Source organism: Vitis riparia, chromosome 16, assembly GCF_004353265.1.
Source record: "Vitis riparia cultivar Riparia Gloire de Montpellier isolate 1030 chromosome 16, EGFV_Vit.rip_1.0, whole genome shotgun sequence".
In the NCBI taxonomy this organism is placed as follows: Eukaryota; Viridiplantae; Streptophyta; class Magnoliopsida; order Vitales; family Vitaceae; genus Vitis; species Vitis riparia.
Window position 1 is genome coordinate 14,352,628 of NC_048446.1, and position 19,029 is coordinate 14,371,656.

A 19,029-nucleotide genomic window follows, 5' to 3' on the forward strand; every position below is an offset into this window, starting at 1 on the left:
ATTTTGCCGACTAGTGAACAAACTTAGTTGAATTGACGATAAATGAGCAGTCTCGAAGTGAATCCCATGGAAACTTTGAGACAACTCCAAGATCATGTTGAGATTAAGCTATTTAGGTAATTGGTAATGGAAAAAAATAAAAGTAATATTGGAGTAGAAATGGTGGAGAAGAGGAAAGGATCAAAACCCACGAAAATGAAAAATATAGAGTTCAAACCCTTACATCTTCATCCTTATTTGCATCTTCATCCTTTTATATCTTCATAAAGATATTTTGTCTTCGGTCTAAACACTCTTCAAAAATGGGTACTATGTAGAGAAATAAGGAGTTGTGGTATTGTGCAGAGAAATAGAGTATTGGGTTTATATCAAATAAATAGGAAATGATATTTATATAAAAATTAAAATTAATGAATATATTTGATAAGAAAAATGATATTTATTTTTTTAAAGATGAATCATGTTTTTTATTTTTTTTAATAATTGAAAATATTTTAAAAAAAATCAAAATATTTAATTTTTTTAATAAAAAATAAATTTACCTTTTATTATTTTCATCTTCAATAAGAAACATTTACTATCAAGTGATTAAATTAAAATATTTTTAGATATTTTTAATATTATTATAAATCATTCCAAAATATGCTTTTATTACAATTTGAATAATTTTAATACAATAGAAGTTTATTTTATTAAGTTTTTACTCTACTTATTTTTATAATAATTTTCATAATTTTTTAAAATTGTTTTGAGCCCTCAAATTAGAATTTTTAGCGTATCACCCGATACCGATCCAAAATACCAAGACTAATGTGCCTTAGGACCTCCCAAGTCAATGATTGATACCGCAACTTTGAACCATGTGGTCAATAGCATTTCCTCCACCAAGGGTGCAAAGATAAGGCAGCAGCCATGAGTAAAGTGTTATAAAAAATTTCACATATAGTTGTGGTTGTGTACCTTCCCCTACTAAGAGTACGTTTGGCAGTGATTTTAATAAGTGTTTCTCAGATTTATAATACTTGAACGATTTCAAGTATTATAAAGCGCTAAAACACTTCCAATAATCGCTGTCAAATGCACTCTAAAAATTGTATATAACATGTTTCTTCTTCCTGCAGCTATAAGGTTCCCATAGTTGTTCATTGACCCTGGCCGGGACAAAAAAGTGTCATATGGAGAACATTTAGTGGTGGCTAAATAGTTGTTCATTGACCCTGGCCGGGACAAAAAGTGTTATATGGAGAACATTTAGTGGTGGCTAAATTTTGACAGCCACCACAAGTTTTCTTTTAATATTTTTAAAATAATGCATTAAATTGAGAAATTTTATGAGATGAAATTACTATCCCACTTTACAATAATAAAACATTCACATATCCCATTAAAGCTCTATTGATATTTCAAATATGTTTCAACATCCCATTAAAACTCTACTGATATTTCAAATGTGTTTCAACTGTAACTACATGAGCTTATTGGAGAAAAAAGAAAAAGATGAAGAAAAAAAAAAAAAAAAGACAACAGCCACCTTAAGACTTTTAAATTGCTGGCTGTAAAAAAGGACTGAGTATATGATACCCTTAGATTGAAAGTAGGGCTTGATATGTGGCTTTGACACAAAACAGCTCCCAGATGAGTATCAAATTAAAGGCAAAATCTCTGCTTCATTAATGTGGGGGCCCATTTTTACTAAGAACTCCATTTTCAAGCTGCAATGTTCTAGGATCAAGTGGAATGGTCCCAGAGGTGAACAAACAAGAGACTCTACAAAACCATTAACTTTGATCGGCATTGAAACCACTGACAACATCAACTGATTCAGTGCTCACTCTTGTACCAGCAGGAGTGGGAGGAGCAGCAACCATCGTTGGTTTTGATTCCGCTTGCTTTAGATTGATGATGAGCAAACCGATTTTTAAGGTAGATACGGTATCATCCTTTGTTTCAGCTGCACCGCACTTTTCATTCATACTACTTCGATTTATGTCATACTACTTCAATCAATGGCAGTGGAAGTAGGCACGGGCCTCTCTAAACTTTTCCCATCAGTTTGCTTGTTTATCTTCTCTTTACTTGGGGGCCTTGCTTTAATGATGATAGATGCTTGATTTTCACTTCCATTTGAAATGAGTAATGTAAATAAAGAAATATAATGAATTTATGTTTTAATTCTTTTATTCCAACATTCTAAACTTGTTCTTATAAAATACAATGTATTGATTAAATAGTTTGAGAATAATATTTAGGGGAATAACATTTTTTATATGGGTGTTTGGTTATCTTTCCCTTGGGAAAAAAGAAAGATTCAAACTTACTAGTTTGTTGTAAACTATTTATAAATACTAACATATCCTTTAAAAATTATTAATCACTAGCAACTAAAAAGTGTTTTTAGTATCCATTTTAAAATGTTTGACCACTAAAATCAATGATACGTCGCTTAAAATTGATTTTTTGTTTAAAAAAAAAAACAAAAAACTTCATCTATTATACTAATTGAATGATTCCTTTCTTATTATTTTTTAAATACGAGAACAAAAAAAAAATGTGAAGACAAGTTAATTCAACCTAGTTATACATCTAAGGGCAAAGAAGGGGACAGGTGAATTAGGTGTTGATCTTTTTTTGAAAATTTTAATTAAGAACAAGTAGAGAAGAAGAGAATAGGAAATAAAGGGCAAAAATAAAGAGAATTAAGAGAAGAAAATGCAAACTCTTTGTGGTTCAACATTTTACTTATGTCCACTCTCCTCAAACTCCTAATGAATTGAGGATTCTGCTATAACTCCAAAGTTTGAACCTCAAGCCTTCAATACATACACTTGAATTCCAAGATTCCAATGGACCTTAACATATATCTCAAGTGATCTACATATATCACTTGAAAAACAACTGTCACTAGATGAATAAAAGGTAAAATGAACACTTCAATCCTAGCATAGCAAGTTAAGCTCACCATATAATGGAAATTAGGATGGCCTTGAAGGTGTAGTCGAAAGAATTGCAAGTTGAAGAATAAATGTACTTGAAAGAGTTTCAAATGAGAGAAAGAAATGGGTTAGCAATTGCATTCAATGGGTCTTATATACATAAATGCTCTTAAATAGTTCAGCTTATATATTTTTATCTCGAAATCCCTAAAACCCTTAAAAAGGGCTCGACTGGTTAGGCAACCGACTTGATTGGTTTACTAGTTGAGCAACTTGTTTAACCAATCCTCTATCAACTAAGGCTGCTACTTCAACCAATTCGAACAAGCTACTAGAAGAAAAAGAGTGCACAAAGTGCACTTTGACTAGTCGTGCTCAACCATCTCGATCGATTCTCCTCTACTTTAATTGGTTGCACTATAAAGTATAGAAATAGTTCTAGATTGAGGTTGGGAACCTCCAATAACACATGTTCAACCTCAAATAACCCTTTAAAGTAAGTTTAGGAAGAATTAAGTTAAGGTTTCATCAAAAACATAAAATTATCAAATTTTAAGAAAATGTAGTTTATTTAAATTCCAAAGGGATGGTTTATTTAAAACTTTAAGTACATGAAAAAAAAATTATGACTCAAGTGCACCAACAAGAACAACCTTAAATTATGTCCTAGGTCTTCTTAAATCTTACAAAATTTCAAGTCTTCAAGGTCATGATCTTCTATTTTAGTTGCTTGAACATTCTTTAAATTTTCAAGAAAACCTTAAACAATTAACTTATTTGAACCATTAGTAGGTTTAACCTCTTTTTCTAACTTTAAAATTTGATTAGGAGAACTTTTGGGTTAACAATCCTTTCTTTTTTTTATGATGAAAAAACTAAGCTATCTAGGGAAGAATTCCCACTACTACAAAAATTCAAAATAATGACGTTTGATTCCTTGACACTTTTAAAAAGCGTCATTATTTAGATTATAATGTTATATTCAATGGCGCTTATTAAAAGTATCATTGTTTAGTGTAATATTTTTCAATTCATGGTGCTTATTAGAAGCGTCATTGTTTGATAAGGGCCATCTAGGTATAACTCGGTATATAATGATGCTTATACGAAGTGTTGTAGCATTAATCATGTGCCTTGACACTTTTCTAATGCGTCATTGAATTATAGGTATAAATATATCTCCCTAAAATATTTCTTCCCCTCCACGATCTTTCACCCGTTAAATATTTCTTCCACCATTTCAAACACCCCCAAATGCTCATCCAAAATCAACTCGTGAGCAAGACTAAATAGGGAGCTGTAGGAGACTTACTAGTGGGCATCATCACACATCCTTCCCCTATCCTTCTTCATTCCTAAACCCTAACTTTGACAAACCCTATTTAGGAAACTTATCGGGTTACCCATGTAGTTCACCCCAGATTGAAGCTTTTTTTATTGCAAATCGATTAATATTTGTCAATCTCTAGTGACCCAAGTGGCATGAAAAACATGTATTTGAGTTATGAGGTTCTTAATCCAGTTATTATGGGTGACAGATATGGGGTTCTTGATCCAGCTATTGTGGGAAAGCCTTGAGGTGGCCATAGGGCATCATCTTGCCCAAATCTGGAGTTATGAGGTTCTTAATCCAGTTATTGTGGGTAACGGATATGGGGTTCTTGATCTAGCTACTGTAAGCGAGGGTTAGGGTGGCCATAGGGTATCATCTTGCATATATTTGTAGGGAAGAGCGTCACATGGGTTGGTGATGACTTGCATAATTTAGTATAATTTATCACTTCTCCCAGTTTAAACTTTAGTTTAATTTTATTTATTTTTGTTGATTTTAGGCTTCATTGTTGTTATTTAAATTTTATTTCAGATTTGAAGAAAATGAAGATTTCACCGGTGCTATTTAAGAGATAAAGATCAAGTCAAATTCTTTGAATATATATATATATATATATATATATATATATATATATATATAATGGCATTTTAAAATATGAAGAGGGATTCACGCATGGATTGACACAATTATTTTCTTGTCTTTTGGAGCAAGACATGTTGACTCGATAAAAGGAAACAAATACGTTTTGATGAAGTTTGACTTGGTAAAAAGATGGAAATGTGATGGTATTACGCTGGACGTGAAAAGAGAAAGAGATATTCCGATCATTTTTTTTTTTTTTTTTGGGCGAGTTCCACTCATTGGATGAAAAAAAGACGAGACAACAAAGAATTTTGGGGGATTTTTTCTTTTTTGGACGTGAGGGCAAAAAAAAAAAAAAAAACTTCAAGAAACTTTAAGAACAACATTGTGTGACTGCGATGGCATTTTTCACTGTTCATTTCTTTTCCATTATTCTCAGAAAAATTATGGTGAATTCATCTATGTTGAATTTAATTTTAGCATGAACTAAATTTTCTTTATTCTATGAAAATGATGTAACCCAGTTTTGAACTATGCTTGATTTCCTAAGCTAATTTGAAGTAATTTTTTTTATGTTTGTTTGATTTATTTTGAGTTTATTTCTTCTAATTAACTGGCCATTAATTAGATGATTTTGATCTTGTGATTTGCTATCGAAAGAGGGAATTATAGGATGGATCTTGGATATTTCGGCATAGGTAAATATAAAAATCAAAAGACTTGTATAAATCTATGTAGTATTAAAATCATTGGTCTTCTTAATGCTTTCTTCCTTTATTAATTTGGATACTCTTGTGTAAAATGATGAACAAGAATATTTCCAATTGACTGTCGAAAGAGGCTTTTGGTTGAATTTGGGGATTTGCTAACAAACAGAGAGAATTAATTTCAATTAGTTAGATGAATAAAGCATAGTGAGGGATTAGGTGAAATCAATTTCCTAAAAGTTTTCTTTCCCATTGATTTGATCTTCACAAAAAAAAAAATTTCCTGTGCTTAATTTTTTTGAATTGATTATATTTAAAATTGCAATTACAAAAATCTTAGTGACCTCTCTAGATAAAATCAAGATTAGTATAATTTTGGTATTTGTCAAAAGTGAGTTACCAATCCCTAAGGACGATACTCTTCTCATCACTTTACTATAAAAACTACGATACTATGCACCTGTAGTTTTATTTCGACCAGTTGGACTATTGTAGTTCATGGTGGAGTTGGCCATCATCGAGGATAATATCCAAGAGGTGATTCCTAACTGTAGGTTTCTGTTGCTTTAGGCTGGAGTTGAAGATTGGTAAGTCTTTTTGTTTCTTGATTATTTAATAGGGGTTTCTTTGATTCTTTTATTATGAAAAGTTTTATCCTTTTGTTTCTTGAGAACTATTGGGTGAGGAAGTTGGAAGTTGTTTTTGCAGTTGTTATTGCAACAATGGTCCTTCCATTCATTTGGATGTTCGGTGACACTTAAACCCATTGGAAATGAACTTCTGATAGGCAAGAAATTCATTTTTTATATGAAGTGTTTTTCCCCATGTTTTTATGAAATATTTTCTTAAGTTGCATCCTTAATAAACTAACTTTGACTTTGAACCTATTTCTAGGTGGTGTGGTTCCAAACCTTAGCCCAAAAATAATTTGGTAGGCAATAGGAGTTGTTAGTTGTGTTATAATGGCTCACAATGTATTTTTGCATTCTACTTTGGTACAGTCAAGGAAGATTGACCCTCAAAGTTCAGGTTCAAGAGGGACTTAAATGGTATTCAAGTGAGTCTCCTGTTGTCCTTCTCATTTCTTTGGTGATTAATTTGTTTGTGACAATTGTTTTTGAGAAGGGGTTTTATGGTAATAAATAGACAAGTCTACTTATGGTAATTCATTTTTTAGAAAGGAGTGTATTGGAATTATACTAAACTAAAATCTATTTTTAACTATTTATGTTGAAATTTAATTTCTTTAAAACTAAATTCCTTTATTTTAGATATTTAATATAGTAAAATAAGAATCAAAATAAACTTTCATTCATTTATAAGAACCATAAATAGTAATTTAAAGCTAAAAAAATTGATTATATATATTTTTAAAATATTTTTGACAAAAAAATTGAAGTTTTTTGTCATTGTTAATTAAGTACCCATTCTTAAAAAGTTCTATCAAAATTTTAAAGTGATGCAATTCATTTTCTTTGGTGCACTTGGTTTATTTTAAACTATTTTTGTTTGAAAGGCATGGTGTAACAGTTTGAAAGACATGGTGAATTACACTTGGACTGAAGTTTTCTCTTTGCCTCTGCTTTTATAAAGTAAAACTTGTTCCCAATGGGTACACTATAAAAGGAGAAATGCGTATTTTATTGACTAATTTTAATACGCAGAAAGATAAAATGATGTCATTAGGTTGCCCATGTTTCTCTCTTATGTGTTGTAAGTCTACCCTTCTTGAATTGAATTTTGAAGAACGTGTTGGGTGCACCATATAGAATAATAAACTAAGTGTCCTCTGCTCTTCTCTCCACATAAATTTAAAGAAAATTCACAGCATTTTCTTTTATAAGGGTCACCTTTTTTAAAGTGAAACACAATACATGTGTTTTAATTAGGACCTTTCTTGCTTCAATTGCTTGAACTTAGTTTTTGTAATAGATTTTTTGAATTAAAACTATGATTTGAATTCTAAAACCTTAAGAGGAAATAGGGACTTAGCTTCAAAAGATATAACGTCTGAGATTGCTACTCACTATGGATGTATTTATGGTTGACAAAATAAAAGAATTGTTTGGTTGTTTAGAAATAGTTTAAAATAATCTTAAAATGGTAAAAATATGAATATATTATCATTTTTTTCACATTACCCGGTAATTAATATGGTTAGTATAAGATGTATAATAATTAATTAATGTCGTATCTAAACTAAAAAAATGAAAGTAGCAAAATCTATTTGTGCTTTTATTAGGATTTTTATATGTTTTAAAATTCTCCTAATCATGAATAAGATTAAACTTGACATGATTTATTTGTTTTTAAGTACTGAAATTTCTTATTTACATGTCTTCTTTTTTTTTTTTTGTACAAAAGAAGAAACTCTTGTTTGGCAGTTAATAAAGTTTTGTTTTATATTTGAGTTGTTTTAGGGACATTTAGGAATGACTTTATTGATTTTAATTTAAACTTTAACAATAATTAATTAATTGAATATTGTAAATATTTAGTTTCATTATCATGAGTGGGGCAATCATGCATGATTGCATCCATAGAAGTGATTTGAAGATGCAAGTATGTGTGAACACTTTCTAGTTATATTTGTATGCATGCATATACTGGAGGACTTGGTAGCTAGGGAAGGTTATATTTAGGGTTATGAGACTTGCAAAAGGTAATTGTGTTTTTTCTAATATTTGAATTTAGTATAAATATTTGTAATTTCATATCTATTTGATTCTTCTATCATTGCAGTTGTGGAATGCTTTAGGTAGGAGACAAAATAAAAGAAAATTTGAGAAATTGAGTTTTTTATGAGTTTATCATTTTGCAAAAAAGGTAATTTTGCTCTTTCTTTCTTTTGAGTTAATAGTTTCATCTTTTATTTTATGACCCATCGAGCTCTTGCCTCCCTCTCCTTTGCCACCACCTGTCCTTCTTTATACTTCCCTACAAATTCAAAATTTATTCAATTTTACATTACATTGTTAGAGTTTTAAAGTCTGTAATTATGAAAATATATATATATCTATATATATATATATATATTATTTAGTTAGTAATTTTGTTATGTCCTTTCTAATTAAATGTAACTTCATTGGGTCTTATTGATTTCAAGACAACTTCGAACTTCATCAAATTCGGATTTGGATTATTTAGACCTGTAAAATTTAAGGTAAGTATGTATTTATGGTTGGTAAAGTTTTTCCTAATACAAGAAATTAGGAAGAGTATCTATTTATTTCACAAATAAATCTATACTTCTACTTTTTTTTAGTACATAGTCATGTGTAGGTCTTTTAAATAAAATAAAAAAGAACTCACATATTCTTATGTGGTTGATTCTTCATTTTTTCTAATTTTACTCAATAATAGTGTTTCAAGTGTGATTTATACTTAAATTGACTATGTCTTTTTCTTCAAACTGGTTTTCCTATATGACAATTTAATATGGCTCTTGCAATTGTTAAATAATCCAAGTTGTTAGAGTTTCTCTTCTATGGAGTTTCTTCATATCTTGGCTTGAATTATTCCTAGAACTATTCATTTGATATTTTCTTTGTATATTTGAAATTTTCATGTTTACTACACTGATTGAACATTTATTTTAGGTTAATTGTTTGTATCATTTTTCATTTATTCTGTTTGTTTTGAAGTATCATGATTCATGATTTTTAACTTTTCGATGTTATTATCATATTTGGAAATATATTGCTCTTGAAGATTTTTTATTTTTTATTTGTTATTATTGATGAAACATTTTGTATAATTTTATTTTAAAGTTTCTATGCACAACTAGTGAGAGATATCTTATCCTCATGTGATAATTAGCTCTAACTATTTTTCTCAGACTCATGTTCATTTTCTCAAAATTTTCTACATTTCGTTTGACATTGGTTCTAATTTTTTTCCTCAATTTTTTGTAAGGGTTATAGTTTTAATTATACTTATTGGTTGTTGCAAGTATAATTTAGAGATTTTCTATTCTTCATAACTTTGTTTGCATGTTGCAAAGGAAATTAGGAAAAAGTCGATGCCAAAACTCATGAAGATTATATCAATCAATGAACTCATTAGGCAATTAAATTAGTGTGGACCCCGCATTTCCGCACAATGCGTTTCCCACTCGATGGCGAAACTCGCTTTTTATTTTGAAAATTTTGATTTTTATTGGTTATTTGAAAATGACTTGAAGTCGCCACTTATTTTTGTTTTATTTTTAAAGGGTAAACAAAATAAGAAAGAAAAACCCTAAGTGTGACTCCTTATTTTGGAAAAGGCGATCTACGAAAAACCGGATTGGGTTCGGGGGTCAGGTTACTTATCGGGAAGGTACGGTAAAGACCGTAGCACCCCTCTAAGTCCCTAAAAACGGGTCTCTACTAATAAAATGAAGCAATCGTGGCATCTAAATAAAGAAATCAATGAATACCCGAATTGATCATGCACATATGGGAATCAGTAGATATATACAGAATGACCAAAGTGAGAATAGATGCGTACCTGGGCAACGAGCCGTTATGCGCTATCAAAAAGTGAGGTTAGTGCACAATTATTGAATATTTTCGAGCATGCTATAGAGCGGAATAACATCAATCACGCTTGGCAATCAATCAATCAATTAATCAATCAATTATAAAATCACATATGTCGGGCCCCCACCAAAGCCCGTTTATTTTAGCATGAATCAATTCCATAAATTCCATTAGTCGGAATTACGGAAATGAAGTCTTGCTTATTTTTTAAAACATTTTAAAAGATCATGAAGGATTTGAAAAATTGCTTGCCGAACAGAAAGTGGAAGCGAATTTTATTAAAAAGAGATTTTGAGTGATCCTAAAAATTCTAAAGATGAAAAACTAAAGAGTAGAATTCCTTTAAAATAAAGTAAATAAATAAATAAATAAATAAATAAATAAAAGTGAAGAAAAAGAAATAGAAATTGAAGAATTATTTGCAAAATGTGGTGCGAGAAATTATTTTAAAATTCGAAGATGAAGAAATAATGAGGAAAACGAAGAAAGTTGTGGTCTAAAGGTTGAGGGAATGGGAGGTGGCACGTGGCCCAAAAGGTGGCTATATTAAAAGTGGCCATGCGGGGCCTGGTAGGAATGGGGCCCATAAATGTATTGAACACAGCGCTCTCACTTATTTCAGTTCAATCTTCTGCACATATCACAACTGTGGCTTTCATTTCAACCACAGAATCTTTTATCCGAGAATCCAACAAGGTCGTTCTTCCACCAAACCTGAATGCATTGCAAGACTACCATGCACAGTCTCCCCCTCACCTTCCGGCTATGTTGTGCACTGGTGTTGTGATCACTGGATAGAGGTGAAGTATCCTTAAAGTCCATGCTTCCCTGTTTGGCAAATTTGAGCTCAACCAGTGCTTCTTTATGCCCTTAGCTTTGGCGTATAGTTCCTATTTTGCAGCTGTACCAGCATCAGAAGCTGCAACTGTGTGACCTATCATCATGTAGGCATAGAGCATAACCCTCACTAGGCCCCTTGGCAATTTAGCATGTCTTGGAGCTCCTTCTCTACTGAATTCCACCACTCGAAAAGGAAGTTGTCAGCCACTGATCTGAGTCGATGGGGCAGCTTTACATTATGACTTTCCATTTTTTTCATACCATCAGAAATCTCACCTGGAGAGAGTCCTCTTTCAGTATCTGGTCAGAATGGATATGGCATTTGAACTACACTTCACCTGCCATGAAGAAATGATCAAATCCAATGGCATATGGTGGGGCAGTCACCAGAATATGAAACTGTAGTTTCTACATTCATCCCATCTGTGTTCACTTGTATTGGTTAGGAAGGAAGAATCTGAGGAAAAGTTGGACTCATGGATGCTTGAGAAGCAGACATTAGATCAACGATGTTTTTCAGATTCTTGATGAATTGCTGAGAAATATCTGATGGATTAACAGAATGAGAAGGCATGGACTTCGTCTATGTTTGATCCTCTCACTTCTGCTACATCAGGCAGAGTTTCTGGATTTAGGTCAATAGTGTTCAGCTTAAGCAACATCCTGTTCACCAATGTCCCATTGTAAAAGATGAAGAAACCTAATCCAATGAGTCCCATACTGACTGCCAGACCACATATTTACTTACAAACAACTTATTTCAAGATTCAGTTACGCTCAAGCCCACAAATTGAAGAAACCAGTGGACACCATGACCTGTTAACCACAAAGGTCACCAAATCCACCACCGATTTGCTTGGTTCTGCAAATTACTTTTGACATTGGAAGTCCAAGAGCACAAGAAACATATTTATGGTGTTTCTAAGGATTCTGAATGGATGATATCATGTGGACCTCGTTCCCACTATCTGTTATCCACACTGAATTGCTGTGTGTCTTTAAATGGAAGTGCTCCTGGTCTCCTACTTGGATTTTGCCTTTTATGATCTCTGTTAAGCACATGGGATAGCATTGGGATTGATACTTTTAGAAAAACTCTTTCCCATTTCCACTGTCCCTCCACTGTTGAAGTTCCATTTAGATGCTCCTTCTCAGAATTCAAGCCTTCTAACCGTCCTTGGAAATGACTAGACTTATGCTCCGTCTTGATTTCATCAACTGTTAAATCGCACAAGTACCCAAGGCACAATTTGCATTTTCTCCCCAGCAAACAGTTCAATATTTTCTTGATACAAGAAACCTCAGTCACAGCCAAACTGCCACGTCTTATGGCATTCTCTATGCTTTTGGAGTCTGCAGCAAGGACATCTTGCCAGGTGGGAAAAGCATACCTTGCCACGTGCTTCTCATCTTCCTCACATCATTCTCATCTATCATAAAGTCTTTTCCCGACGTACTCACGGCTTGCAATGGATCCCAATTCATTAACTCAAGCATTCTCTTCTCGTCATCTTCAGATAAAGCACCTTCGAATCACCAGACGTGGCCGAAGGAATAAATCACGGATTCTACAGGTGAGAAGTAACGTCGTAGATGGAAGACAACTCGGAATCAATCTTGGCTCTGCAGCCACGACTGGTGGCGATATGGTCCTCATTGACACGGCTCTTCTCCTTATGTTCAATGGAGGAAGAAATGCGCCACGAGATTCAGCACGTGCCGATCACTTTCTTGTGGGTAACAAAGAGGATATTGCGTTCCACTACGCTCAATCCCTCGGTTTTGACGACCACTTTTTCCATGAATTGCACCACCTCCTTGCAGTGCTCAATTGGTTCAGCCAGCTCCGCCATGTAAACACTCTCTTCATGAACTAAAGTAACCGCCATAGGTGTAGCTTCAATCTGGGAGAAATGCCAAGGAGGAAAGAGAAAAGGAAAGGTGGAAATTGGGCAGTAGGGACAAATAGGTTTCATGGGTATTACAGAATAGTAATATGGGTGTGGAGGGTGCGTGGCATAAGGTGGAGTGGTCCTTGAAAGATGGCATGAAGACTCATATGACTTCATCACGATATGTTATGTCTAGATCGATACCAAGTCCCCCTGGGAACTGTAGCTTTTCCCTCGAATTGCTGTCATGGTGATAAGTGTATTGAGGTATGAAGGTTGGCAAGAGGGAAGACGGATTATGGATGACGGGTTTGGTGGTGTAGGGTGGAAGATGAATGGGAGATGATGGGCATGACAATGGGCTTGAATAGGGATGGAATCATGTGGGCACAAGATGAACATGAGCGCGAAATGAACGTGATGCAGCCACGCATGGCCATGCATGGTCATGCAAGGATGGTATATAATGAGTTTGGTGTAGTGATGGATATACGGTATATATGATGAAAAGAATGGGTTAAAGGTGGGGGATATACGGTATATATGATGAAAAGAATGGGTTAAAGGTGATGGCCAAATGTGGGAAGTAGTAGTGGTAATGACATGAGAGAGGTTTACAAGCAAGTTGGGAAGATATTGGGATCGGTAATTTTTGGCAAAGCTCTTTCCCATTTCCACAGTCCTTCCATTGTTGAAATTCCGTTCAAATGCTCCCTCTCAGAAATGACTCATTAAAAACAGTTGATGCTCTCATAGATAACTTGGCAACTCTCCTGGAAGATTTATTGCCATATAGTAACAGATTGATGAGACTCAAACATCTCCTGAAAATGCTCTCACATTCCTTTCATTTGGCCTTCCCGGTGCAAAGTCAGATGTTAGGATGTACCCCTGAATAATTTCCACAAAAACTCCAAGGTCCACAGTGCCAGATTGTCAGAAAAGAAAACCACCTCAACAGCAACAACATCTACTCTGCAAATAACCCCGACCTGAAGTCACCTCCCCACATTCCCTGGCAAAGTTTAGGCAGCCCCGAGAGCCGCAAAGCTCATGAATGTAGCTCTCCATAACTTCAGAATGAGAACACGCCTCTTGCAATTCCTTACCCCCATCAGGTGGAGGTGAGAAAACTGACGCACCATGGACAGAGTACCAAGAACAGGGGAAAAACAGCAAAATAGGGCACAAATAACAAGAACCAAAACGACCCATACGAGCCTCATTTCACGTATCAATCCATGAGCTCAGATTCAGTGGTTGGGCCAAAATAAAAGGATTTCAAATGAGTTCCAAAAGGGAAAGCAAAACATGACTTCAAATACCTCAAATGAGATCTCAAAATGGGGCCAAGGAGACAAGTCAGAAAACAAATATAAAAGTGGGTGTGATCAAACTCAGATGTTAAAAAAAAAAACAATACGTAAGGATCCCTCACGCTCACATTCAGACATCAGAATAGGATCTCACAACACCCAGAAAGCACAATAAAATGACATGAAACACAAAAACATCAATAGCTTAGGGAAATAATACCTGTAGCACCCTCCTTCAAGATGTTCCTCCTCACGAAACCTTTCTCCTCTGGTCTCTGCCGCCTCCCAAAAATCTCTATCTCACAGCTAAACCTCTCCCCTCAACAATGGATACCCTCCTTTGCAATGGAAAAACACCCACCAGCTTTCTCCTCTTTCCCCTAAAACTCTCTGCAGTTACCCAGAATCTCCCTCAGAAAAAGCTCCTCCAAAATATCACCAGAAAAATCTCTTTTTCTTCTCCCCGATCTGCCCCCCTCCTAACAACCTGCAGAAAACCACCACAAAAAGCACTACTCTCTGCAGCTGCCAGCCTCCACTCACCTCCACATGCAGCTGGCAACGTCCTAACAAAAACGCTCCTCCTTCTAGAACCTTCTTCCAAGTGTCCCTCCCCTAGTGGTTCTCAAAACCACTTCTTTGATTCCACCACAGCCAATCCGGGATTGACACGTGGCCACCTAAGGTGACGACACCTGTCAGACTTGGCTACAGCAAAGCAAACCCTGAATGGGGGTCTACAATTAGGTTTTTGTAGATTATGGTTTATCGATCTTAATAGTCATTACACTAATGTTTGTTCTTTTTTTAAAGGAATAAAAAAAATTTGTTGTAAATATTTTGATATAATTAACAAATTTGTATGTAATTATTTTTCCTAAGTAGTTACATTAATTGTTCAACTAGATTGTTGTATATCAATATTTGAAGATATTTTAATTAGCAAACTTCAATTTAATTTTATAGCTTATAATTTTTTCTTTTATTTAATTATATAGGAAATCCATTATTTTAATAACAAGATATAATTATTATTTTTAATTGCAAATGCGTCAAATATGACACTTCTATGAGTGTCATTGATAAGAAAAAATCAAAGATGATGCTTTTAAAAGTGCCAAGATTGGTAATTTTATAAAAATTATTTTACAAAAAAATGTTCAAAAATGATGTTTTTATGAGTGTCATTGTTAACAGTATTCAAAGATGACACTTGTTTGAGCGTTATTGAATGCATTAATCAAAGATGACGCTTACTAGAAGCATCATTGTTCACTAACACATATAATGACAAGCTAGAAGATGACGCTTTAGAGAAGCGCCATCTTTTTTGTTCCTTGACACTTAAAAAGCGCCATTGTTTTCCTTTTTTTATTGTAGAGTCCCTCTCAAGAAGTGCATAAAAAATTCAAGTCATTAGAACTCATAAAGCATTAGTCAATGATACTCAAATAGATGGATAATGGAAAGTATATGAAAACGAAATATCAGCCATATATCAAATAATCGTTAAACTAAGATCCAAAGCTAATATGAATATCATAAAGTGAATTATGTGCAAGCATTAAAATATATCTAAGATGATCTAAAAGATAGAAGATTATATAAACTTGAACAAATGCATATCCAAAAAGAGATCAACATTTCTAAAATAAGCCACAACAAGATCCAAAAACAAGTTTAAGCAAAAACAAGCATGTCCAAAGTATCCAAAAAGATTAACATGTCCAAAAGTATAATGATCCCAAGAGTAAACATGTACAAAAGTGTACACCTAGCCTAGATATATAGAGAATTCTGGATAACTCTGTTCCCAGGTTATGGATCATTAGGGTGCGTGCAATCCAATCCTAAAACCAATAAAAATACCACAGATCTAGAGATTAATGATGTACCTACAATCTGGATATTCTCATATCGATTCTTGTTGGTGTAGAAAGCTTCAAATTTATAAGAGGTCTCATAAACACAACAATCTTCCACCTAATGACTCCTCCTTGGACATTATATTTTTTTCAAGTCCTCATTCTTCTAAGTCCTTCATTTTAAGAATAAAAATTTCATCAGTGTTTCACAATTTGCCAAGGATAATGGAGTTTACTTTGAATTTCACTCTTTTTCTTGTTTTGTAAAGAATGCGGTCATTGGAGCCACTGTACTAAAAGGGACTCTTAATGATGGACTTTATCAATTTCATCTTCCAAGGTTCTCATCTCCTTCAAACCAGTCTTTCACCAGTCCAACTAGTCATCATCACACTTCCACTTCATCTGCACCAATCGATTCTCCAACTTTTAGTCTCCAGAGTTTACACAGCTCACTTATATTCTTGTTCAAATTCTAATTTAGTTCATTGTAATCAAAGCGCCATGTCTAGCCTTGATCTTTGGCATCAAAGACTTGGCCATCCAGCTAATAAGGTTGTCAAACTTGTCTTGAATCAATATAAAGAAAATTTTTCAAGAAATGAGCATTTTTCATTTTGCCCTGTCAATTGGGAAAAAGTCACAAGTTACCTTTTCCTATTTCAAATCCTGCATATTGCACTCCATTACAACTTGTTCACTTAGATGTTTGGAGACCTGCTCCCACCCTTTCCTCCAATGGTTTTTGATAGTATGTGGGTTTTACAAATGCCTATTCCAAGTTCACATGGCTTTACTTCCTTAAAGCTAAATATGAAAGGTATTCAGCTTTCCATAATTTCAAAACACAACCTGAACTTCATCTTAATTGCAAATTAGAAACTCTTAAAACATATTTGGGTAGAGAATTTCATTATATTACTTCCACTTCACATTTTTTGAGTTTTTCATCAGCTCGCATGCCTTCATACCCCATAACAAAATGGGGTTGCTAAGCAAAAATATAGACATTGTTGAAAATGGTCTGAGTCTCCTTGCTCAAGCTAACCTTCCTATTCAATATTAGGATGCAACTTCCACTATTGTTATTCACATCATTAATCAACTTCTCACTTCTATTCTTGCTAACAAAAGTCCATTAGAAGTCCTCTTTAGAGCTCAACCCAATTACTCTGAGTTCAAGGTCTTTGGTTGTTAATGTTTCCTTTACATTCGACCCTACAACAGTCACAAACTTGAGTACGTATCTCTTCTCTGTACTTTCCTTTGTTATAGTTCATCCCATAAAGGCTACCAATGTCTTGCCTTTAATGGCCAAGTGTATATCTCTAGACATGCCACATTCAATGAAATTGTTTTTCCTTTTCAAAGCACTCCATTTTCATTTCCTTTTCTGTCTACTAACCCACTACCACCTATCTTTATTCTACCTTCTGCTTCTCCTCCTATGCCCCCTTCAATTTCATCCCCATCTATCCCTTCCAATGATTCTTCCCTTGATAGTCCAACTTTCTATCTTCTATTCCTATACTTAACTCCTTACCCTCTTCAACCCTTACACCAACTGATTAGGCCTCTACTGACCCTGCGCATCCCATGGTTACTCAGGCTAAGGTAGGCATTTTTAAACCTAAAGTTCTCGCTGCTTCTGTGGGTGAGGACTTGGAACCAACCATTTTTAGTAAAGCCTTATCAAATGTGAAATGAAAACAAGCAATGGAAAAAGAGTTCAATGCTCTCATCAAGAATAACACTTGGACCCTGATTTCTCCTCCTTCTGATAGAAAACGTATAGGTTGCAAATGGATTTTTAGAATCAAAAGAAATGTTGATGGTTTTGTGGCTTGATATAAGACTAGACTCATGGCAAAAGGCTACGATCAACTTGTTGGTTTTGACTTCACTGAGACATTTAGTCTCGTGGTTAACCAGTTACCATTCATGTAGTTCTTACTATGGCTCTCCTACATTAGTGGCCAATATGACAGTTGGATGTCAATAATACTTTCCTCAATGGGATCCTAAACATTGAAGATGTGTATATGATGCAACCACGAGAACAAAGTTTTCACTTGGTGTGCCACCTTCACAAGGCTCTTTATGGTTTAAAAGAAACCCCCCAGGCTTGGTTTAACAAGCTTAAATATCGTCTTACTGCTGCTGTTTTTCCTCCTCTAAAGCAGATTGCTCCTTGTTTGTTAAATTTGGATCTCATTATCGTCAGTATGTGCTAGTTTATACTTTATATTGATGGTATCCTTATTACTGGGAGTGATGTCACACCGACTGATCAATTGGTTTTGCAGCTCCATAAGGCTTTTGCTCTTAAGGATTTGAGCACAGTTTTGTTGTTGGCTAATCCAGTGTTGCATTCATGAACTAAGCATATGGAACTAGACTTGTATTTTGTTAGAGAAAGTGATGGCTAAGAAGCTATTGGTTCAACATGTTCCCTCTTTGGATCAAATTGCAGACATTCTAGCGAAGCCCTTATCAACAACTTACTGCGGAAGATTAAGTAGCAAGTTTAGTGTTGTTTCACCAACCACACTCAGCTTGAGGGGAAGTATAAAGGCTGTGTAACAAGGGTGCTGAGGTGTCCCTTTCTTTTTTCCTTTTTATTTCCTTTTGGATGCAAGAAGCACTCACACTGGAAGTGTGACCATGGGTGTATAAAATATCTGTTCAGTAGCGGAGAGGCAACAGAAAATAGAATAAAAAAGGGGAACCATTTTTCTCTCCAACTCTCTTTTTCTCCAAAGGGAAGGTTTCCAAGCAAGGGGTAGCCTAGTGGGCCGTGTGGCAAGGGTGGAAGACCTCTCCTGGATTTCTTGATTGCCCAGAGGTAGCAAGAGAAGGCAAGTGCTGCGGCCGAAAGGGTGGTCACTGCTCCAAAAATGGTGTTTTCCGTGAGTTTGTCCCACCACCATGACCAGCCTTCAGAGACTAAGCTTACAAGCTTCCTGGGAAGAATTGCAATCATGCTTACTAGAGAATTGAGCATGCTTACTAGAGAATTGAGCTTGGGAAGAAGTAAA